This window comes from Anas platyrhynchos, chromosome 2, assembly GCF_047663525.1.
Source record: "Anas platyrhynchos isolate ZD024472 breed Pekin duck chromosome 2, IASCAAS_PekinDuck_T2T, whole genome shotgun sequence".
NCBI classification, from domain to species: domain Eukaryota; kingdom Metazoa; phylum Chordata; class Aves; order Anseriformes; family Anatidae; genus Anas; species Anas platyrhynchos.
In genome coordinates, this window is record NC_092588.1 from 134,387,857 (window position 1) to 134,408,064 (window position 20,208).

The 20,208-nt window shown below is 36.2% G+C and overlaps 1 long non-coding RNA gene across 2 annotated transcripts in view; it reads right to left on the reverse strand.

Moving 5' to 3' along the window:
* Positions 1-15,936, reverse strand: part of LOC119715883 (uncharacterized) — a 49,018-nt gene extending 33,082 nt beyond the window's left edge. For both annotated transcript variants that reach the window (XR_011807283.1, XR_005263337.2), the window contains exons 1-2: positions 15,866-15,936; positions 14,143-14,256 (exon numbers count right to left, since the gene is read on the reverse strand). This is a non-coding gene — a long non-coding RNA (uncharacterized lncRNA). The remainder of the gene's footprint in view (positions 1-14,142; positions 14,257-15,865) is intronic.
* Between the last annotated feature and the right edge of the window lie 4,272 nt (positions 15,937-20,208).

Genomic DNA, 20,208 nt, shown 5'->3' on the forward strand with positions numbered 1-20,208 from the left:
AGCTAATATTTTATGATATACATTAAAAAAAAAAAAAAATCTGTTCCAAAGTGGAAAGAAGAATGTATTGCATTCTGGAATGGTAAAACCTAGAACATTTCAGGAGTATTTATTTTATTTTATTTTATTTTATTTTATTTTATTTTATTTTATTTTATTTTATTTTATTTTATTTTATTTTATTTTATTTTATTTTATTTTATTTTATTTTATTTTATTTCATTTTATTTTCAGCCAGAAATTGATTTAGTCAAATCTGACATGTTTCTAAACACAATTATAATTTTCATTATGAAGAGGCTTTATTAAGCCTCCCCCACACTCTTATTTTATTTTAACTTTAGAGCTTTTATGTTGGGTTAATAATCTTTTATGACCTTCTCACATATGAAGTGAAGAATGGCCTTGATTCTCCATCCAGAAGAGATGAGAGGGGTTCCCACCCCTGGAGATTAGCAAGTGAAATCAAAACACCTTGAGTTAAATTTTTAATGTTTTCCCATGCAATTTCCAGAGCCACGGTCGATTTCTGCGTGAAGTCCCTGTGGGTATCTATGAGCTAAGCAAATACACACTCAGAACTTGTTCATCATCAGTAATGAAGTAAAGGTCAATCTTTATCTGAAGCCAGTGCTTGTGACTGTCAGAAAGAAAAAAGGCTTGTATCATTTAGCATCAGAAGTAAGGGATAGCAAATAAGCAAGTATGCTGGGGAAAAAACATGTTTTCTTTTGCTTGAATTAAAAGTGAAGAACTTGTGAGAGCCAGATCAGACTGACCATTTTGTCCTGAAAGAACTATGTGGACCAAGAGGACAAAAATAATAGAAATGAAATGTAACAATTCTACATGCAATGCTGTAAAATTAAGAACTTTATATTTTTGTTTTAAGTGGGAGAAGCTCATTATTTGGAAGCAGCTAATATAGATGAAGATCGAGGTCCATGAGCTTATCACAAGATGATCAGCACTTGTAAATTTGGTATGTTATGAAGAAAGCAAGTACAATATTAGGATGCATCAAGAGAGGGGTTTCTAGTTCTAGTAGAGCCAGCGAGGTGATGACATACTATTTAAAAGCAGAAGGCTAGATGTGAAAAAAAGGCAGAGGAAAATTTGAGTATTGAAAACTAGAAGCTAACAAGGAAATCTGGTTTGCAAGGAATATAGAGTTAAAACCACTGATGTAAATGGGAGTAATTCTGTTGAACATGATGGAGAATGGGTGGGTCTCCAGACTCATAGATGTGGCCTGGAATGGAAAAGCTCAGCCTTGTTTTTTAACCAAAACCAGCTGTTAGCATTATTTTAATCCAAAGGACACTTAAGTCACAGTATTCTGATTGGACGTATAGGTGGCTGGCTTAGTCTTTCTATTAACCTGACTCAAAAAGTTTATGAAAATGATGTCCTGGAATGCATCATAGTATTTATAATGGCTCCCATTCTTTGTTTTAGCATCTGTAGAGCAATAGAAAAAAATAAAATAAAACAAAAGATCACTGACTTTTCCCAGTGTGCGAACTGGCCATTATGCCTACTTTTGCTGTTTATTTTAGCAGTGAAGTATGTAAAATAACAGTAGGCAGGAAAACTTGATTTTTAAGAAAATGCTTCTAAAAATTGTGATTTTATTAAAGTCACAGTCTACCTTAGTTCTTCAACTACCTACAATTTCCTGTTCCTAAATCTAGAATTTCTGTGCTTGTTGTGTGGTTTTCATTTTGCTACATTTTGTTTTACTGGTAAATAGCTGCTACCCTGAAAGACAAAATTATTGGAAGTCTTATTTCCCTGAACCAGAACAGAGCACAGCACATTCTTTTCAAGCAAAGTATAATGCAGTAAGCTAGGAAAGTGTAAAGAAATTCAAAATCATTATTCCATTTGTTATGCCCTACTTGCTCTCCACAAAGGTATAAATCACAAAGTCAGAAATCAGAAAAATCAGAAAGGCAGAAAGTTCATTATTCTACTCATACTAATTTTTTGTTACTAGTATGACTAAAACTTTTAATTAATCTCTAGGTCACTAAGGCCATCATGAGTTTTCTCTAAATATCTTGTGTTTCAGTGTAAGTTTTAGACAGTGATACTAAATAGCAATTGTGGCTTCATTTAGGAAAAATTCAGAGTGAATATCTCCATAAGTTTCATTTCCCCTTTCTGCTATTTTTGCATGCACCCTATCACTTTTAAGCTGATGGTATTTGCTTGTGAAAAATGATTTCTGTGGTACACACCTTTTTCTTTTATTTCTTGCTTCTTCCACAGCAGATCAATCTCTTCATTGCGGTGAGTAATTTGTGCGCTGCAATGCTACTGTGAAACAGAGCCCACTGAATTCTGCCGTGTTATGGCTTTAGCTATATAAACAGTAAGGGAAAAGTGGGTGTCTCCAGAGGCTGGAGATTTTTAAGTGTAAATAAATGTTGAGTGTCAAAAGCAGACTAGAAACCAGGTAAGCAGGGCAAAGACTGACTGAATTAATTTAATGAACACCTAGGATACTAGGGAATAAACAGATAAGGTATAAGGATGTATGACGAGGAGAGGAAAACAAAAGGAAATTATATCTCTTCATACACACGTTTAAGAAATGTGTTAGTCCTCTCTTAATGTTATTTTGCCTTACGTAGAGCTACCGTAAAATTAGCAGGGGTGAATAAAGAAAAGGTCTCTACTTCATCACGTGAGAGAGGATGTCATACACAGGATTATCATCTTTAGACTATGTGATGTACAAATCGAAACTGTGAAGTAAAACTTGCTGCACTCTCAGCAAGCCAGTATGTTCTTATTCCTACAGGGTGTTAACATTTAGCCTTGAAATGTGTCTGAGTGGCTCATAGTTTAATTGTTCTAATTTACACATTTAATTCTTTCAGAATTATTCATTTTAAATCTATGTCTCTAGGGCTGTCAGTCCTGTCTTTCCATTTAATGAATATACAATATTAATATAGCTGCAACTTTCTCTGCTCTCACAAGATTTAAACAGGTTATATAAGTGTGTGTGTGTGAATTTCCTTTTATAAGCAATTCAAAACCACTGCTGTGGAGATCTGGCTAAATAATACACAATAAGTCATTTAGTGCGGAATGTAATCTATGCGTACGGGTAGAAGGCTGAAATTTTCTCAGGCACTCACAAAAATAGTCATGCAGTAATTCACATGAACGTATGTATTTTTGGGCCTCTATCAGATATCCAAAATACTGCTTTGTGTCTAAGCTACAATCCATTCAAGCTTCCAACTTGTTTCTGGATAAATGTCAGGTTTCTGGTATGAATGTTTATAGGTTTGAAGCTCATTTTCCTTGTATATGCTCCAGCCAGATCCTGTCAGCAGATCTTGGTCAGCATATCTCGGTCACCCTTTCAGTACAGGAAGCCATAAAAGCTTGTTTTATTTTGTGTAAAACAATACTCAGATCTCAAATGTGAACAGGTCTATTTTGGTTGGTATAAGCTGTACTGAACCCCAAAGCTTTTATTTATTTGTTTGTTTGGATTAGTTTGTTTATTTATTTTTAACAAACTAACCAAGAAATCCCTGCTGGGCTGGGTGGCTGTAACACTAGCAACTTCTTCAGAGGATGCTGGTCAGAAATGAGACTTAACTACACCAAATGTCAGCTGGTGACCTGGTTATGACAGGAAGATGTGAAGTTTTTTTCTTCAAACAAACTATAATACAGTTTTCCTTTCCCTGAACAGTTCTTTCCTTTTTGCTGGACTTAGAACTTAGGCTGTGACCCAGCAAAGCCATTGTTTGATAAGGGAAATTTCAAGAAGAAATAATTGTTTGAAGTTCATTCACTTTACACTTAGATTTAGAGCCTAAGGGCCCCATAAAAATGGGATCGGGAAAAAGCTATGAAATACAAAGGAGCTGTAATACCACAAAGAAATCTAAATTAAGTCTCCATATCTGTTCTAAATTGAATCCATATGGCGACAAAGCTTGTTCACAATAGTAAAACAAACAAACAAACAAACAAACAAAACTTTAAATGACAAGAACGGGAATTTTCAACTGCTGAATAAAGCATCCTGTTTGTCAGTTGTCATCAGAGCCTCCTGAACAAAACACTAAGAAAATATTTTTGCCTGAGATCTAATGTACTCAAAATCAGGAAGGATGTTTAAAAGCTACATTAGTGTGCCATTGGTATCAGTGAAGAATGAGAAATGTATATTTATTTATTTATTTTCCTCCCCAGTCACTGTGTCCACAATCACAATGTACACCTCTGAAATTCAGGTCCCTAGACTAGTACAGTTGCCTGCCCACGTTCTTGTTCAGCTGGTGTTGACAACAAATGCCTTCCATGAACTGCTGGCAAAGCCATAAGAGAAATAATATGCAACTCTTGTTAGATGCTGCATTTCCAAATCAACTGGATGTTTCAGTATTTCACTAGGACTAATTTGCCTGCATAGCATCATCCTTAGAAAAGCCTGAGGACATTCTGAGGACTCTGAGACTCAGCTGCAACATGCTGGGGGGTTTAAAAGTTAATTTCTAAAAATGCTGTCATACAGCATGCATCATGTGCCCTTGGTCCTCAGCCAGGATTTGTCAAAGTCTGAAGCAGGCAGAGCAGCACCACCACAGATGTGTTCACCAAATTTATACAACAGACATGAGATCTGTCATCCTGATCACTTTTTAACTGTTGGAGATCATATCTGAGTTTTAAAAACAGCTTCCCTAAAGAGTTTTCTGGTTGGTTATGTGGTGTCTGCTGAAAACAACTGTGAGCACAACATCTTTCATATGTTGCTGATTTTTCTGGAATGTTCATTTTCTGTTTGCAGAAAATGTATGCTTACATGTTGTGCTGAAACGTGAGGAGTACCCTAAATGAGCTTCAGTATTTCAAGTGTTGCTGTCAGTTTAGCTGTGTGTCTTATCTAAATACTGCGTGCAGAGCAGGCACCCCTATGCTGTTATGCCACACAGGTAATGCATAAGTACTGAGGAAGCTTTGGGAAACCTCAAATCTTTTTACCCACAAAATATAGACATTGCTTATATTTGTTTCTCTTTAGGGGTGACAAGGTTTCCATAGCTAATACTGTGCACTAAATAAGGGCAGGTAGTTATTTTTATCATTCACAATAACAATTATTTTACTTGCTGCAGTTCTGTAGAAGCTAAACTGGCTGCACACTCACTGAACTGTAATGAGAGTTGGCTGAAACAATGAAAGCTATAAGGTAGGAATACTAATTGATAATGTAAATGGGAACTGTGTTCAGTTATTCTGAAAGTAAAATTAATCAGAACTGTGAAAATTTTGGCAGAAAAAAAAAATATTTGTAACCAAATCTTTGATTATAAAAACAGAATTCACTGACATTTACCTTAGGAAGGTTTCTCAGTTCTAAGATAAAGCTTGTAGTATGGGCCAGATACACACACTTAAAAATAGGCAGAATGAAGCATACTCTGGTTGGAAGAAGTGATTTGAATTGGAAACTATTCCAAATGAGCACACTGACCACTGGTGAGATAGACAGGCTTGCTCCAGTTCTTGCAATTTCTGAAAGATTTCGCTTGAAATCTAATGAGAATAGGGTCTGGTTTTACGCTTTAAATCTTTATGTGTTTCATTAAAAGGAATTGCTTATTCAGATGATATGTATGAAATTTGATATTACATATTTTTTAAAATTCTCTGAAGTTTTTCTGCCATCAGAGGCTCAGAAATGTGCATGATTGTGTTGTATCATAAGAAAGTGCTTTCAGGATCACAGGTTCATTTCTGGAGATAGATCAATACTGTTACCTCCATCTTGTCTCTTGTCCTTATGCAAGTATGTGTCAAAGTAAGCAAAGCATTTTTAATAACGATTTTGATGGTATTTATACTGAAGTCTTTGCTGTTTGTCCTCATACAGAAGGATGGGTATTACTCTTCTGTCCCTGTAGGGCAACCATAGCAGAGCTCCCAAATCGAAGTGTGTCACTCGCTGCTGGATAACCAGCCAGTCCCACTGATGTCTGCCAGACAGTCCCCTCTGATGTGCTGACAGCAGGCCTGGAACTATACAGCCTACAGTCCCCAACAGAAAGGGCAAGGCATACATGGAAATGATATTTATTTTCAACTCAGACCTGAACATACACCATCTCCAAGAGCAACTTGTGATGCAGAAAGAAAAAGAATTATTTTTTTTTCACTCAATATATCACACAAAATTGATTTCAAGGGAACACTAAATCCTAGCTCCACGAGAGATACATACCAATATTAACTAATATATAGCTACCTATCTGTAAAAACCTAGCATTTATCTAGTCACTAAGGAAGGAACTCCTCCTATCACAGGAGGCTGTTACCTTTGGCAGCTCTCAGGACTGTATCAGCACTTCTGTAATAACATTTGCATTCATTCTGGAAGAAATGAACCATTTATTCTCGAAAAGGAGAAATGTTTTGGCATGTCCAGTGAAAATTGAAGTTACATAATCTGTTACAACACAAAAGTGAGACTGCCTCCAGGCACCAGTGAAACATGACCAGTAAATATACAAAACAACATGCTGATAAGGCTATCTGTCATGGTCATGTATGCAGCAGCTGAAGAGAGAATACAGATGGTATTCACTTCTGTTTTATTTTACTGTAGCCAGGTAAAGAAATACACTTAATATTCTGTAGCATATTTTAAATAAACAGATGAATATTTTGCTTATATTAGATTATGTCAAATATATTTGCCAATTACAGTGAAATGGCCAGAAATATAATTCATATAAATGCATATTAATTTCAAGTTATTATTCAATGTATTCAGATTCCCATTCATAATACAACTTCAATATTTTCTGAATATCTGAGGTTTTAGTATCCTCCTCAATGTTTACTGAACTCAAGGAGATAATTGTGATCTCCAGAAAAGATCTGTGGTGGATATAAAAGGTTAATGATGTTCATAAAGCTGCATGCAGAACAAGAACAAGAAAGAAAAATCTAATGCAGCAACTCCTTTTTTTTTTTTTTTTTTTTTTTTTAAGAGTTTTAGCTTAGCTTTATTACCCTGTAATATTTTTTCTTCTTGTTGTTGAAAGGAAAAAAAAAAAGTTGTTTTATCAAAGAATAAAGACTTCATGTGGAAAAGTAGATACCAGTTTTGACTATTTTTATAATTAGAGTACTCATCTTTGTGTAACTAAATCAAGAGATTACAAGAAACTGAGCGGTGAGACAATCCCTCACCCCTCAATTTTAGGAAGAGGGAGAAAATTATTGCTAGGGACACTAATTTGGCTTAGTGGTAAATTAATTCATGTTTAAAGGAAAAATGAAAATAATATCATAGCAGGATGAAGGGATTTTATAATTTCTGGCTAGCAATTTTGATATCTGAGCAAAATACAACCCATAGAAAAAAATAGCTTGAATAAATACTTAAAAAATTAAAACATGAACAATTTTTAATAACTGGTTTCATTTAGAAATTTTGTGTATTTGATAGTGACAAAAGTACACTAATATTGCCTTACACTAGTATTGTCTGGGGGTATCTGTCCAGGAGAAATGACTGCTGGGCTGTTTTGATGTCTCTCCATACAGGTACATCTTCATTGTTTTGTCTCACCTCCTGCAACATGTTTTGATTTGTTTCCTTCTGCCAATCTGAAGATCTCAGAATAAGCTGAGGAGAAATGGAGAGCTGGGAACAGAAGCAGAATTAAGCATAAAAGGAATTTCTACTGAAAACTCAGGGCATAGAGTGCAGCCCTGCTACTTGCCTCACAGACAGCTTGTTAGATATAAAACCGATAAAACTCATTTGAAGAATGGCTGTAGTCAACCATGCTTATATATAACACAGTACAAAGAGCTACTGAAAACAAGCCAAAACCTGTGTTTGTAGGGAGGACCTTGACATGACATTTTCATAAATGAATTGTCTATGTATAAAAAATAGACTTTCTTCAAGCATTTTAACTAAGAACCAAGGAAGCATATCATTCTTCTCAATGTATTAAGTGAAGGGTCTAATTATTAGCTATAGACATTTTATGATTTTTTTTTTCCACAATGATTGACAAATCCATATTTCTCCCAACCTGCAATGGGTTTCTGAATTGTATATGCAGGCAATTTAAGCCACTGGGTGGCTCTTGAACCTCACCCACATATTATTTCTAGTCATGGCAAAGTGTTTTCTCTGACAGAACTATAAACTTTTAAGCTGGAGGATAGCTATTGCCTAGACAATAATATAAAGAATTTAAGAATTTTCTACTGGCTATGACTTATCAGATGACAGCCCTAAGTTCATCATATCTCTAGGACAGTTTTCCTTTTTTAAAATTTGAATCTTCATGCACATTTATACATAAATAATTTGTTTTTAAGAATACTACAGAAACAGACAGTTTCGTGCAAGACTATTGTCAAATTTCTCTCTAATCTGCTCTAGAGAACAGCAACAACAAATCAGTGGGCTCAAGGAGATGGAAAAAGTAACATTTCTCCTTGCTAAGGAAGCCAAATATTTTGTATGGGTGACATGAAGGCCTTTCCTAAGGATAAAAAAGTCTTCACAAGACAATCTGAGAATTCTACAAGGTATTTTATAAAGGCTTTTTACCTACTTTTTCGAACCTTTGCATGGTTGGCCTTTTTCTTTAATTAATCTCAGAATTTTTCATCCATGTTTATTTAGTGTACTAAAGATTATTTAGTGACAAAAGATAAATAAAAGATAGACAATGAGTCATCACAGGGAGGCAAAGATAAGTGATGACAACCTGTTCAAATTGCACTGTGAACATTCAATAACGAGAGGCTGCTGAATGATAGCATACTACATAAAAAAAAAAAAAAAAAATCAACAGTTTGTTTGGTCCTTACATTAAAGTAGCAAGTATGAGCTGTAAAATCAGTACCCCTCTGTGTTCAGTAAGTAGTAAAGACTACTGTCTCTGTCCTAGTGTTTTGTATTAGTGAGACTCAGATCTGCAAGGGCTTGCATGACCCCAGGTGTGTTATGGGAAAGGACACCTTTTAAGAAGACCTTTCAATAATAGGTATTGGCTATCAGTAAAGCCCTAGGTATTACCTGTAATTTTATTACCCATAACACATGTAAATTACCCGTAATAGGTATTATAAGTAGGTGTAACACTGCACTGGACATGCATGAGACATGCATTCTCATCAGTAATTTACCATTAAAAAGTCAATGTGATGATCTGGACAAGGGGATCAAGTGCACCCTCAGTAAGTCTGCAGACAACACCAAGTTAGGCAGGAGTGTTGATCTGATTGAGACTAGGAAGGTCCCACAAAGGGATCTGGATAGTCTGGACTGATGGGCTGAGGCCAATTGCATGATGTTCAACAAGGTTGAGTGCTGGGTCCCACAGGCACAACAACCCAATGAAGTGCTAAAAGCCGGGGGAAGAGTGGCTGGAAAGCTACCCAGTGGAAAGGGACCTGGGGATATTGGTCGATAGCTGGCTGAACATGAGCTAGACACGTGCTCAGGTGGCCAACAAAGAGCCAACAGCATCCTGGCTTGTGTCAGAAAAAGCATGGACAGCAGGTCTTGGGAAGTGATACTCTCTCTGTACTTGGCTCTGGTAAGGCCCACCTCAAATGATGCACTCAGGTTTTGTTCCCTCAGTACAAGAAAGACTTTGAGGCCCTGGAATATATACAGAGAAGGGCTACGAAGCTGGTGCCTGGAACACAAGTCCTTTGAGGAGCAGCTGAGGGAACTGGGGTTTTTTAGTCTGGATTCTTCCACTGGGAGAATTCTTCCAGTCTTCTAGATTCTTCCACTGTAGAGAACTGTAGAGTTGGGGACTAAGATGTATATTTACAACTGAACTTCGAAGAAACTGCAAAGGCTACTACACTGCAAAACATACACACACACAGAGAGAACAGAGCACTGTGTTAATGAATAATAGCTATCAAACTAAAAGGTAAATACTGATTCTCACAGTCTCACCCCAAATGCTATTTTAGCTTGTTCTGAGCAGAGGCCTCTCAGCCAAAAAGGAGACAAACAGGAAGGTGACTGGGAAATATAAAATTAACTGCCCAGAAGCAGGCACTAGAGACCAGCTGCTGTTTATTATTCAAGGAAATTCAGGTTTGTTGTAGTAAGAAGTAAAGATACTGACCTGCCAGACTCAACTACTGTGCCTGAAGCTAGCTCTGGAGAAATGAGGGAATGAAATGAAGACATCTATAGAGCTTCAGTCACAGCCAGAGTACAAAGGGGCATTCAGCTTTAAATCAGATATCAGAAAAAAATAAAACAAGGAGGTGCAGCTTCAGAATGGAAAGACTTCCTAGAAAGCTGTAAGAGGAGATCTGGTTTGGCATTAACAGCTTTACTACAAAATTGTTAAAGTTGAGCTGCCTACAAGAGACACTTCACACATTCAAGTGATGCAGTCAGTGTGAAGAGTAATGTGTTATGTCACTGTTTCTCACCTCTTGTGCTCCATCATAAAGCTAGCAGTTTGATGGAGAAATTGCAGCATTTTCAGCATAAGATTTAATTATTTAAAAGGTGCAACAAATTATTATTTTTTTTTCTATAATAAGCAGTGAACAGGTGGAGCAGCATTCAGGAAAACACAGATCTGCTATTGCTGGCAAATTCCCCTTTTAGAGTTCTTATACAGCATCAACTCTAGAATATGAGGCTATTTTCAAGTCACTCAGGATACAAATCCAAACCACAGGCAATCAAGAGAACACTAGTGATAAGCTATTTAAAAATTCACATCAGAAGATTAAACCAACAGGAAAGGAAACACAAGGGAAAAGACTAGTCAACACATTAGCAAGAGGAAAATTGCAGACCATCAATGAATATGGGCTTATTTGAGAGAAGCGTGCTATTCAAGGTGGAATATATTAGACTTTTTTTTTTTCCTCTAGAGGACTAGAAGAATAATAAGAAGGAGACTAACATCAGGGCTCGCAGAGATGCAAAGAAATGGAAGAGAAAACAGACTGTACTTCCCAAGGCAACTCCAATTATCAGAACTGTTTATGAGGAGAAGAATTAGATTTCCAAGATGGAAAGTATACTTGTCTTGGACAGCAATATAATCAGTATTGACAGTGATGAATGAATACAAATGATGTGCTGTGGGAATTACCAAAGAGAAATCAAACTACTTTTAATACGACACAATAGAAACCAAGAGGCATTTGTCACTGCAGTCAAACAAGTTTATCTCCAGACTGCTAAGGTCCTTCATGAGTTTAAACTCCTTGATTAAACTTCAAAGTTAACCACGTAAAACTTTTGCCTTCAAAGTAGATTTTACAGAACTAAAGGTGTGATTTTCTCCAGCAACCAGAGTGAATGGGTGGTAATCTGAAGAGACATAACATGTGCTTCACTGTTTACTTTGTCTTACAATTCAAACCTTTGCAGTAAACCTGCACAGTTTCCCTACCCAGCAAGCACTGACACATGTAATTTAAATTCTTAAAATATGTTCTGCTTTTGATTACAGCATACTTTAAACTCACTGTTATTGATAACCCAGCAACTGTATTCTTCAAAGATGAGGAGCTGGGTTCTGACAGTCAATCTGACAGCCAAATATGGCACATCTTTCTCTTAGCTTATCCCCAAAAAGTCTTTTGAAACAAGTTTTTAAACATGTGGCATCTGCACATCCTCTAATTTTTTTGACATAAAGTAACCAGAATGGCATTGTCTTCCCATCCTTCCTTAATCCTTACAAGGGTTTTCTTCTTCAAGCAACAATATTTATCGCCATGGTAATCAAAACTATTATTTCTTCTACAATCCATATACATTCTTATGCTGCACTTGTATCAGTATTTAAGTACTGTGGCACTTATGTCCTTAAATCATCCTGTATCAAATATTTGCCTTTTCATTATCTCTTCAAAGGGACAAGCATTCATTTTTCTTTTTTCTTCTCAGTTAATTATTCACGTTTTCTTATTTTGATAGAGAAGGGAATGAAAAGCCTGCAGTGGTCCCAAGATGTCTGGGAACAACATTCAATATTAAATCAGATCAATTCTGTTAGACGTTTTTCCAGAAGATATGCTAGTATAGTGAGGAGTTAATCCTGATTAAGTTCTACAGGTGAGGTTATACATAAAACTGTAGTGTTCTGCCATTATCTTACAATATAACAAACTATCAAAGTGACATACCAAGATTGCTGAACATATTTAACCCATCATATATCTCACCATGTTATATTCCAAGTTTTCTTCACTGTCTCAACAAATGCTGAATGCAATGAATATTTAAAACCAGTAAAAACTGTCCTCCTAAAGAAAAAGTAGGTGCAATAGAAGTCCTTAGCAGAAGAAGATAATGACAATGGAGTCATAAAAATACAGTTTAACAGGCAGTACAGTAAAATAAAGCTGAATTAATAATCGAAGCATGTCAAAGCACATAATGCCATGCTTGATGTACCCCAGAATATGGTTAGCCCTTTTGGCTGCCAGGGCACTCATATTCAACTTGTCAACCAAAACCCCCAGATCACTTTCCATGGATGCCCTCCATATTCTTCTAGGACTTCTCATCAGACTGAGACAAGAGGATCAGCTATTTTAATGACTTATTAATTAGAGCTTAAACATGGACATGAGGACAGGTCTACCTGTTCTTGGTGACACAATGAGGCTGTGAGTCATCTGTTTGCACGTGAATGACCCGAATAGCCAAAAGACATCAGGAAAAAGAGTGCAGAGTGCAACCTCCTCACTTGAGTGGAAGGCTCAACTACTCCCATTTCACAGTAGAAGCCAGAAGAACTGTGTTGCAACATGGCTGCTATGCCTGACTCTCCTGACTATAAATTGAGTTTAAACCAACTGGTTCAGTGTTCAAGCACTATATCTGAAGTTAAGCAGACAAATACAACTGCTATTTTCAGAGCTCAAGTAGCCTGATAATAGATCATACTGTTTGTTCAATCCCACAAACCTTTCTCTTCTCTATAATTGTGTGCAGTTAGCATGATTTATTGAAAGGAGCTCTTCAGCTCTGTCTGAGCTCTCATACCCTGTAAACTAACTTTCTGAGAGGCACCCAAACCACTCTGGTTACCTTTCATGATAAAAAAAATCAAACAAAATACAGGGTGGAAATTATGTTCTTAGCAGTTCAAACAGCAGGAAAGAAAAAATACAAAACAAAACAACAACAAAAACAACCAACCAACTAAAAAAAAAAAAGAATGGATCTAGCAGCTCAGATATGTGTTAAAAACAGAATAGACAAGGAAGTACTTTTGGTGTAAGAAAGCATGAATTTACAATTCTGCACATTATAGAATGATGTTACACCTATAGAATAAATTATTAAAGATTCTACAACTTGATAAAATAATATCTTCCAGATCTAAGCTGAGTATACTGATATCCAGAAAATTCCTTCCTGAACATTTGTCAGTGAATAAACTGCAATTTACTTTGTTATATTGTATAAGTGTCTCTTTGCATAAACTTCCATTTAAAATGACTGAGAATGTCATTCTAGCAATTTACTACTCATTCCTCTTATGTATATTACTATTTAACAGCTAATCATTTTTTAAGTTCATTTCACCTTTAACTTATCAGTCTAATCCTAATATATTACAGGAGCAATGCTGCAGTCATTACTGCAAAGTATATTTTAATAAGAAAACCTGTTCACTGAACATTCATTGTGAAAGGTAATTAGGCTACTTCTTGGATCAGTGGACACAAGACTGCATGATGATATACTTCACCACATTTTTAAAATGATTTATACTATTAAGCATGCTTTGCACTTCTGAGTTCTTGAGCAGTTTTCAGAGTTTTGTGGAAACCTGAAAAAAATGTATGTTCTATATCCCTCATGGTGGAGGACTTTAAATGTTCTGTGCCAGATAATGCTCAGAGGGGAAAGTTCTGCCACTGTTTTCTTTTCCATACCTGGTTAATGTAGAATTGTATTATGACTTCTTTTACAGTACAAACATTATGAAGAGGTTAAGAATTACTTTGTTCATTCCAAGCTCACTCCATGTACCATATCCTGATCCAGTTAATGTAACTGCTTAAAATTCAGCATATATTTAAGAATGATTGCTACGTTCGGATGAGTTTTACTATTACCTGTATACTTCTGTATCGTAATTCCCACATCTGTAAATTCATTTTTTTTTTCTTTTTGGTGAATCTTTTCTCAGATGCAAGGCTGAAGAAATTTTCTTATGATGGCATAAAAGCCTTTAAAGAAAATATGAGAAAGAGGATTCAGTCACAATTATTTTGGTTCCTAAGATACAAGTACAACAACAATGACAACAACAACAACAAAAGTATGTTGCCCGTTTTAAAGATTGTTTGGGCATCTTCTCTTTACAGAAGTAGCATTAAAAAATATATATTTCCAAATATTAACTTCAGCTCAGCCATACATGGCACAATATAATCATGAATCTATCTTATTATTTCAGCAGCAAATTATGCTTCCACAGCTAGTGTTAAAAGCATAAATTCTCAAAGTTATAATTCTTTATTATTCTGCATTTATTTAGAATTGATGTCTATAAATAGAACTTATTGCTCTGGTTCCTTACAATTATTGGAGCTCCTCCCAGACACCTGCAAATAGTCAGCTATAGCTTTGGCTTGCTCTCAGTCTTACATGAAAATACAATGATTAGTATTTTTAAACTTAAGTGAGATTCTGATGTTGAAAAACATGAATATAGAGCATAGTTAATGCATGTCCAAGCACAGCGGTTTTCAAATGCATGAACGTTTTTTGCTTCTAGTAGAAATTAACAGGTTTACAAGTTACAATTTCTATTAATGCTATTAGTTACAGCAGAGTAGCACAATACATTCTGAAGTCAAAAAGAAAAAAGAATATGTTAGAGTTGACGTAAGGTCATGAGTGACTATTGAGGCCAAAGAAAGCTAGGATTGTAGTGTCTCTTTGGAGAAGATTCTTTATACTTGAGCACATCATGATTCTATACTCTTGGACTCTGGAGTTATAAAAAGTTGGGTTGCCTATTAGCAAATTAAAAATCCCCTGTCCTACCACAAAGCCCAGTGGGAAAGAGTAAGTCATTTGTTAGTCCAAAGACAATTCAGTTCAAGAATCATTACTGACTAATCTTATCCATTTACTAAAAGAAGTTTTCTAAGCACATCATGGAAGGGAGGTGGCCTTTTAAAAAAGAAACTGTCATGGGTTGTGTTCTCATCACAACAGAAAGTAGTATCAGCTGATAGTTTTTGTTGCTGGTTATATCCTATGTTTCCCATGAGATTTTGGAAAAGTTAAAGACATCGGTGATGCTTCCACCCCTCTGTATATGAGAGGAGAGGAGGAGGGTAGCCTAGAATGATCAAATCCACAGCAACGGTAGTAGACACAGTAATTTATTGGTAATGGTAGAACTCATCTTATGCTGAAGAGTGGAAAGAAAAGTGATAAATTGGATGTTTCTAGAAAGTATTGCTTGGAAACTAACACTTACAGCACAAATGTGGAAATGACAACACCTACATGTTCTGCGGAGGTGCTTATTACCATGCATGCCTCCCAAAGACTTTTAAAATAATATTAAGGATTTCAATTAAAATAAACATCTGAATGCTGTAGAGAAAGACAGGCAGGAAGAAACAGTGAATTGGTAGTCAAAACAGGAAAACCAGCAACCAGACCAGAATATTAGTTGTATGGAGAGAAAGAAAAATTTCTCCATTTTAACTTGTGTTCCGTTCTTGATACCAGGTTAGGGGGTCATGCAGTACTATGGAGAGATGGGGAACAGAACAACAGATGTAATGCTCGTTTTAAACCAGGTTCTTCCAGACCTACCTTAAAACACAGGACTCAGAATAGCCCTCTGTATTGATTTTGATTCTTTGGCTGAAGGCTTATGTAGCCTCTGGAGAAATACAGAGATTGCATTAAATATAATTAAATGAAACATAGCAGAGAAAGTACTGCAGCAAGGTCCTGATCCAGAACTATGATAAACTAATTAAACTAATTAACGTTGGAAACAATATTCATAATCTGATTATTATATTTTAAACTTGAAAGGGAAGACTGCATCATGTTGAAGGGAATGTAGCACCAATAATAGATGCAATAATGTTTAAGGCAAACCCACCATATAGTCACATTACGTCCAAACTTACCACCTGAGAGGCCATGATATGTGCTGAATTGTCTTTGTTAACTCCATACGTGACATACATATTTTCAATAAAAACACACGGTAATATTTGACACAGTAGGCCAAGATCCAAGGGTTAGCTTTTGCAGGCAGCCTGAACACATTTAGATTAGGTATGTGGAAGAAATTCTTTACTGTGAGGGTGTTGAGGAAGTGGAACAGGTTCCCCAGAGAAGCTGTGGATGCCCCATCCCTGGAAGTGTTCAAGGCCAGGCTGGATGGGGCTTTGGGCAGCCTGGTGTAGTGGGAGGTGTCCCTGCCCATGGCAGGGGGTTGGAACTGGGTGATCCTTAAGGTCCCTTCCAATGCAAACCATTCTGTGGTTCAATGATTTGCAACCATGTTTTTTTTTTTGTTTGTTTGTTTGGTTTTTTTTCCAGTGTTGGAGGGGTGCTATTGTTTGGGGGTGGAGCATTTAATTCCCTGTGAGACCTGTCTGGTGGGTTCCACTCTTTGTCTGGCTGATTGGACTGACATAGGGTCTTAATTAACCACAAATTCATATTTTGCAAGTATACCCCAGAAGTTAGTCTGAAAACATGGATTTTCTAAGCAAAGTAAGAGACAAACTAATTAATTTTGCATGACCTGGTTCAAGGCTGAATTAAGTCCAGCTATTTATTCATTTCGAGTCACAATCTCCTGTGTCAGTTACAATAAGAAATTGCTTTCTCTTACTCAGACTGACAATAGCAGGCAAAACTCTTCCAACACCTAAGTGCCTGCAAGATCAGAGAAAGCCAGGATGATGGTGAGATGCTGACTGTCTTGCTGGAGAACAAAAAGCAAAACTTCCATTCCAAGCTGTGCCCCAGCTGGTAAAAATAAAAAATAAAAATTTGAGTAGCGGGTAATCACTGAGCACACCCTTGCATCACATCTAACAAAAACTGGAGTCTTGCTCAGGTTTCATCACAGCAAACTGGCATTTAATAAGAATTACATAACAAATAGCTATTCTAGCAGCTAGTATTCTAATTTTCATTGCAGAAAGATTTTTTTCTATGTCATTTGCCTAGTTTAAAAGAGCTCTGAGATTAAGCAGATGATTTGAACTTAAAGCATCCTCTGCCAGCTACTGGAAAAGTCAAAACTTTACTAGATAAAGACTAGACTAACATAGCTTGTGGTGCTATTAACAGAAAGGAAAAATCAGACACCACCTTCAATTTGCACTAGGAAGTAAATTGTTCTGTTCAGTTAAACTTTAAATAAATGCTGATGAAACAAGTCACACTTTCCAAAGGTCTAAGTGGGAGGTTTTGCTTGCAGTCAAGGTTATCAGTATCAGATTTTCAATTTAAAAAAAAAAAAAAAAAAAAAGAGTACAAAGAGTACTCAATTTCATTTTTCTGGAGGAGAAAAGACAATTAAAAATATCGGAAAACAAGCACAACTCTTCCTTGTTTATTTCATCAAGTAGCACAAGTTTAGATGTTGAGGAAACCAAATAATCTAAATCAGGTATAGGCAAATTGCTAAATTCAATTGTGTTCAAGTTACAGTTTTGAGTAGCAGATGTACCCCTGGCCAAAATCAGCAGCTGTACAGGCACAAATCAGCAGCTGTACAGGCACAATATTATAATCAGACAAATTCATACACATTATCTGCTCCTAACAGGCAAGAGTAGGCCCAGCCACACAGAAATGCACAGGACTGATTTACTTGAAACATGGATGGGCAAAGCCAATAGCAAGAGGTACGTGGAGTAGTTTACATCATATTTCAGTCCCTTTCACCAGTTGTTATTTGTTTGTTTGGCATGTTTCAATTCAACCCAAACCCAGGCAAATAAAGTAGGAGTCTAATATTCAAGTCACTATTTCACTATTATTATAACAAACTTATTTTAAAGCAGTATTTGGAATTTTTTCTTGAACTATAAAACTGAGTTTTTTGAAATGTGTTGGTGTAATATATCAAAACTTTTTTGTTTTGTTTTGTTTTTGTTTTCCATCAAAACAGTGGCAACAGCAGCTACTTTTAAGGTTATCTCTGCATACATAAAACCCTTTTTTTCCCCTATGTAGTAAGTAATATCAACTTTTTATTGCACTGCTTACTGGTAGAAGTCAGGAAAATGAAATACCCAAATCAAGCACAGGAATACTTCATTTTACTATGACACACACACACACAAAGCACAACACAAACAAACAAAAAAAAACACCACACACACAAGGAAAGCACTAATCTTCAGTATTTTAGTAGTATTAATATGATGCATTAAAGCCAAGTATTTGAAATTGAGAGAGGGATTTCAGTTTTCCATTACTCTGTCTCAGGTACCCATCAATTTGCAAGCAAGTAATTCAGACTGCAAACCCAAGGTTTCCAGTGTGCCTAGGTCACACTGGATGCAAAGTGGGCTGTTGAGCAGCAGGCAACAGCTTCCCTGGCTCCTTATTCTTCCCCATATGTTTAAATATATGGAAGAAATGTTCACATTCCAGCTGTGCACTGATTTTAGGCTTGCTCTAATGATTTAGGATGTGATCTTCAATTGTTATAAACAAATATTTTCCAGTGGAAGGTGCCTTTCACCTGACAGCAATGAAACATTAACATAAAAGTTTTAAAAAATATATCATTAGAATTTTTTGTGCTATTAACTTCATTTTAGGCAGAATAGATTTCACTGGCAATACAGACAACACCCAGGAAACATGTTTAAAATAAATCACGCTAAAAATCAAGTACAGTGTCTAAAATAAAGATAAGTTCAACTCACATATTTTTCTCCATTAAATCCATGTTATTCCATCTTCCTCGTTTGTTAGTTTTGCAACCAAGACATTCTTGGCATTGCAGAAAGGCCAGCATTTTTGTACTCCCTAGTGTTGCACAGAATCTGGCTGGGTACAGCAGAAGCAATATAGTTCAAAATTACACACTCATGCTTCCTAAGATTGAATTGTTTGGTACCTCTGTGGGAGCATAAGCATTCATTTCTCCGAATTTATTGTAAGCCATCAGAAGTAGTATCTCAAGCACAAAAAACACCTTTCACATAGAATTAGTCCTTACGCAAATAACTGCTACTAAGATCATATGGTAGTTTTATTATCATTACAAATGGACAAAAATTGCATTTCAGAAATCCCAGTGTTTTAGAATCATTTAGCAAATCAGGCAAAAGAAGAATCTGTCCCATGGAAGGCAGTTATCTTCAAGTTATTTTGCCTCAGAGCAAAAAGGAGCCCTTTCAGAGTGCTTCTCCTGTCCCCCATACAATGCTGATACTATGAAACACCTGTGCAGATAAAACACTGTGACAGAACCAGGTGAATGGACCTTGGTTACCTTTCTCTTCAAATGGCTGCTGGAAGGAAATAGTTCCTGTAGTGGGAGCAGCCTTCCCCTACATGAAGAAGCATGTCTTGATATACTCTAAGGGAGTAGAGAGCCAGCCTCCAAGATTTCATTGTACTAATTAGTTTATCTTCACTTTCACCTTTCTTCAAACAATCCAGTGGGAAGAAGAAGCCAGAGCAATTTCATACAGCTAAGGCCATTTTTTATACTTCATTGCTTTGCAACACAGCTTGATGCACTGGCAACAAGCCACAGTCAGCATTCAAGTTACAGAGAATTTCTCTGCGATAATGAGGAATCCCTTTTACACAGACTTATTTCCTTTAGTTCAGCTTCTACAGAAACACTGAGGTAAGTGTGGAAACATTAATACTCCAGTATCAATTCTACCTAAAAGATCTCACATACATGCTTTCTGATAATGTCTTCCTAGTGATTATGCTGAACCACAGGAAGCACTGTGATAACATAGTGATACGTGACCAGAAGATACACTTGATTCAGAGTTTTCTCATGAAGTTTACAGGACTAGTGGCCTGCATTTTATTTTCTGCAAGAGATACGCTGTGTGGACTACTAGTTTTCAGAGAAACTGAATTCATTTGTATTATAATGCTAGAACTCTTCAAGCAAAATATATGTTGAAGTTTTCATTACCCAG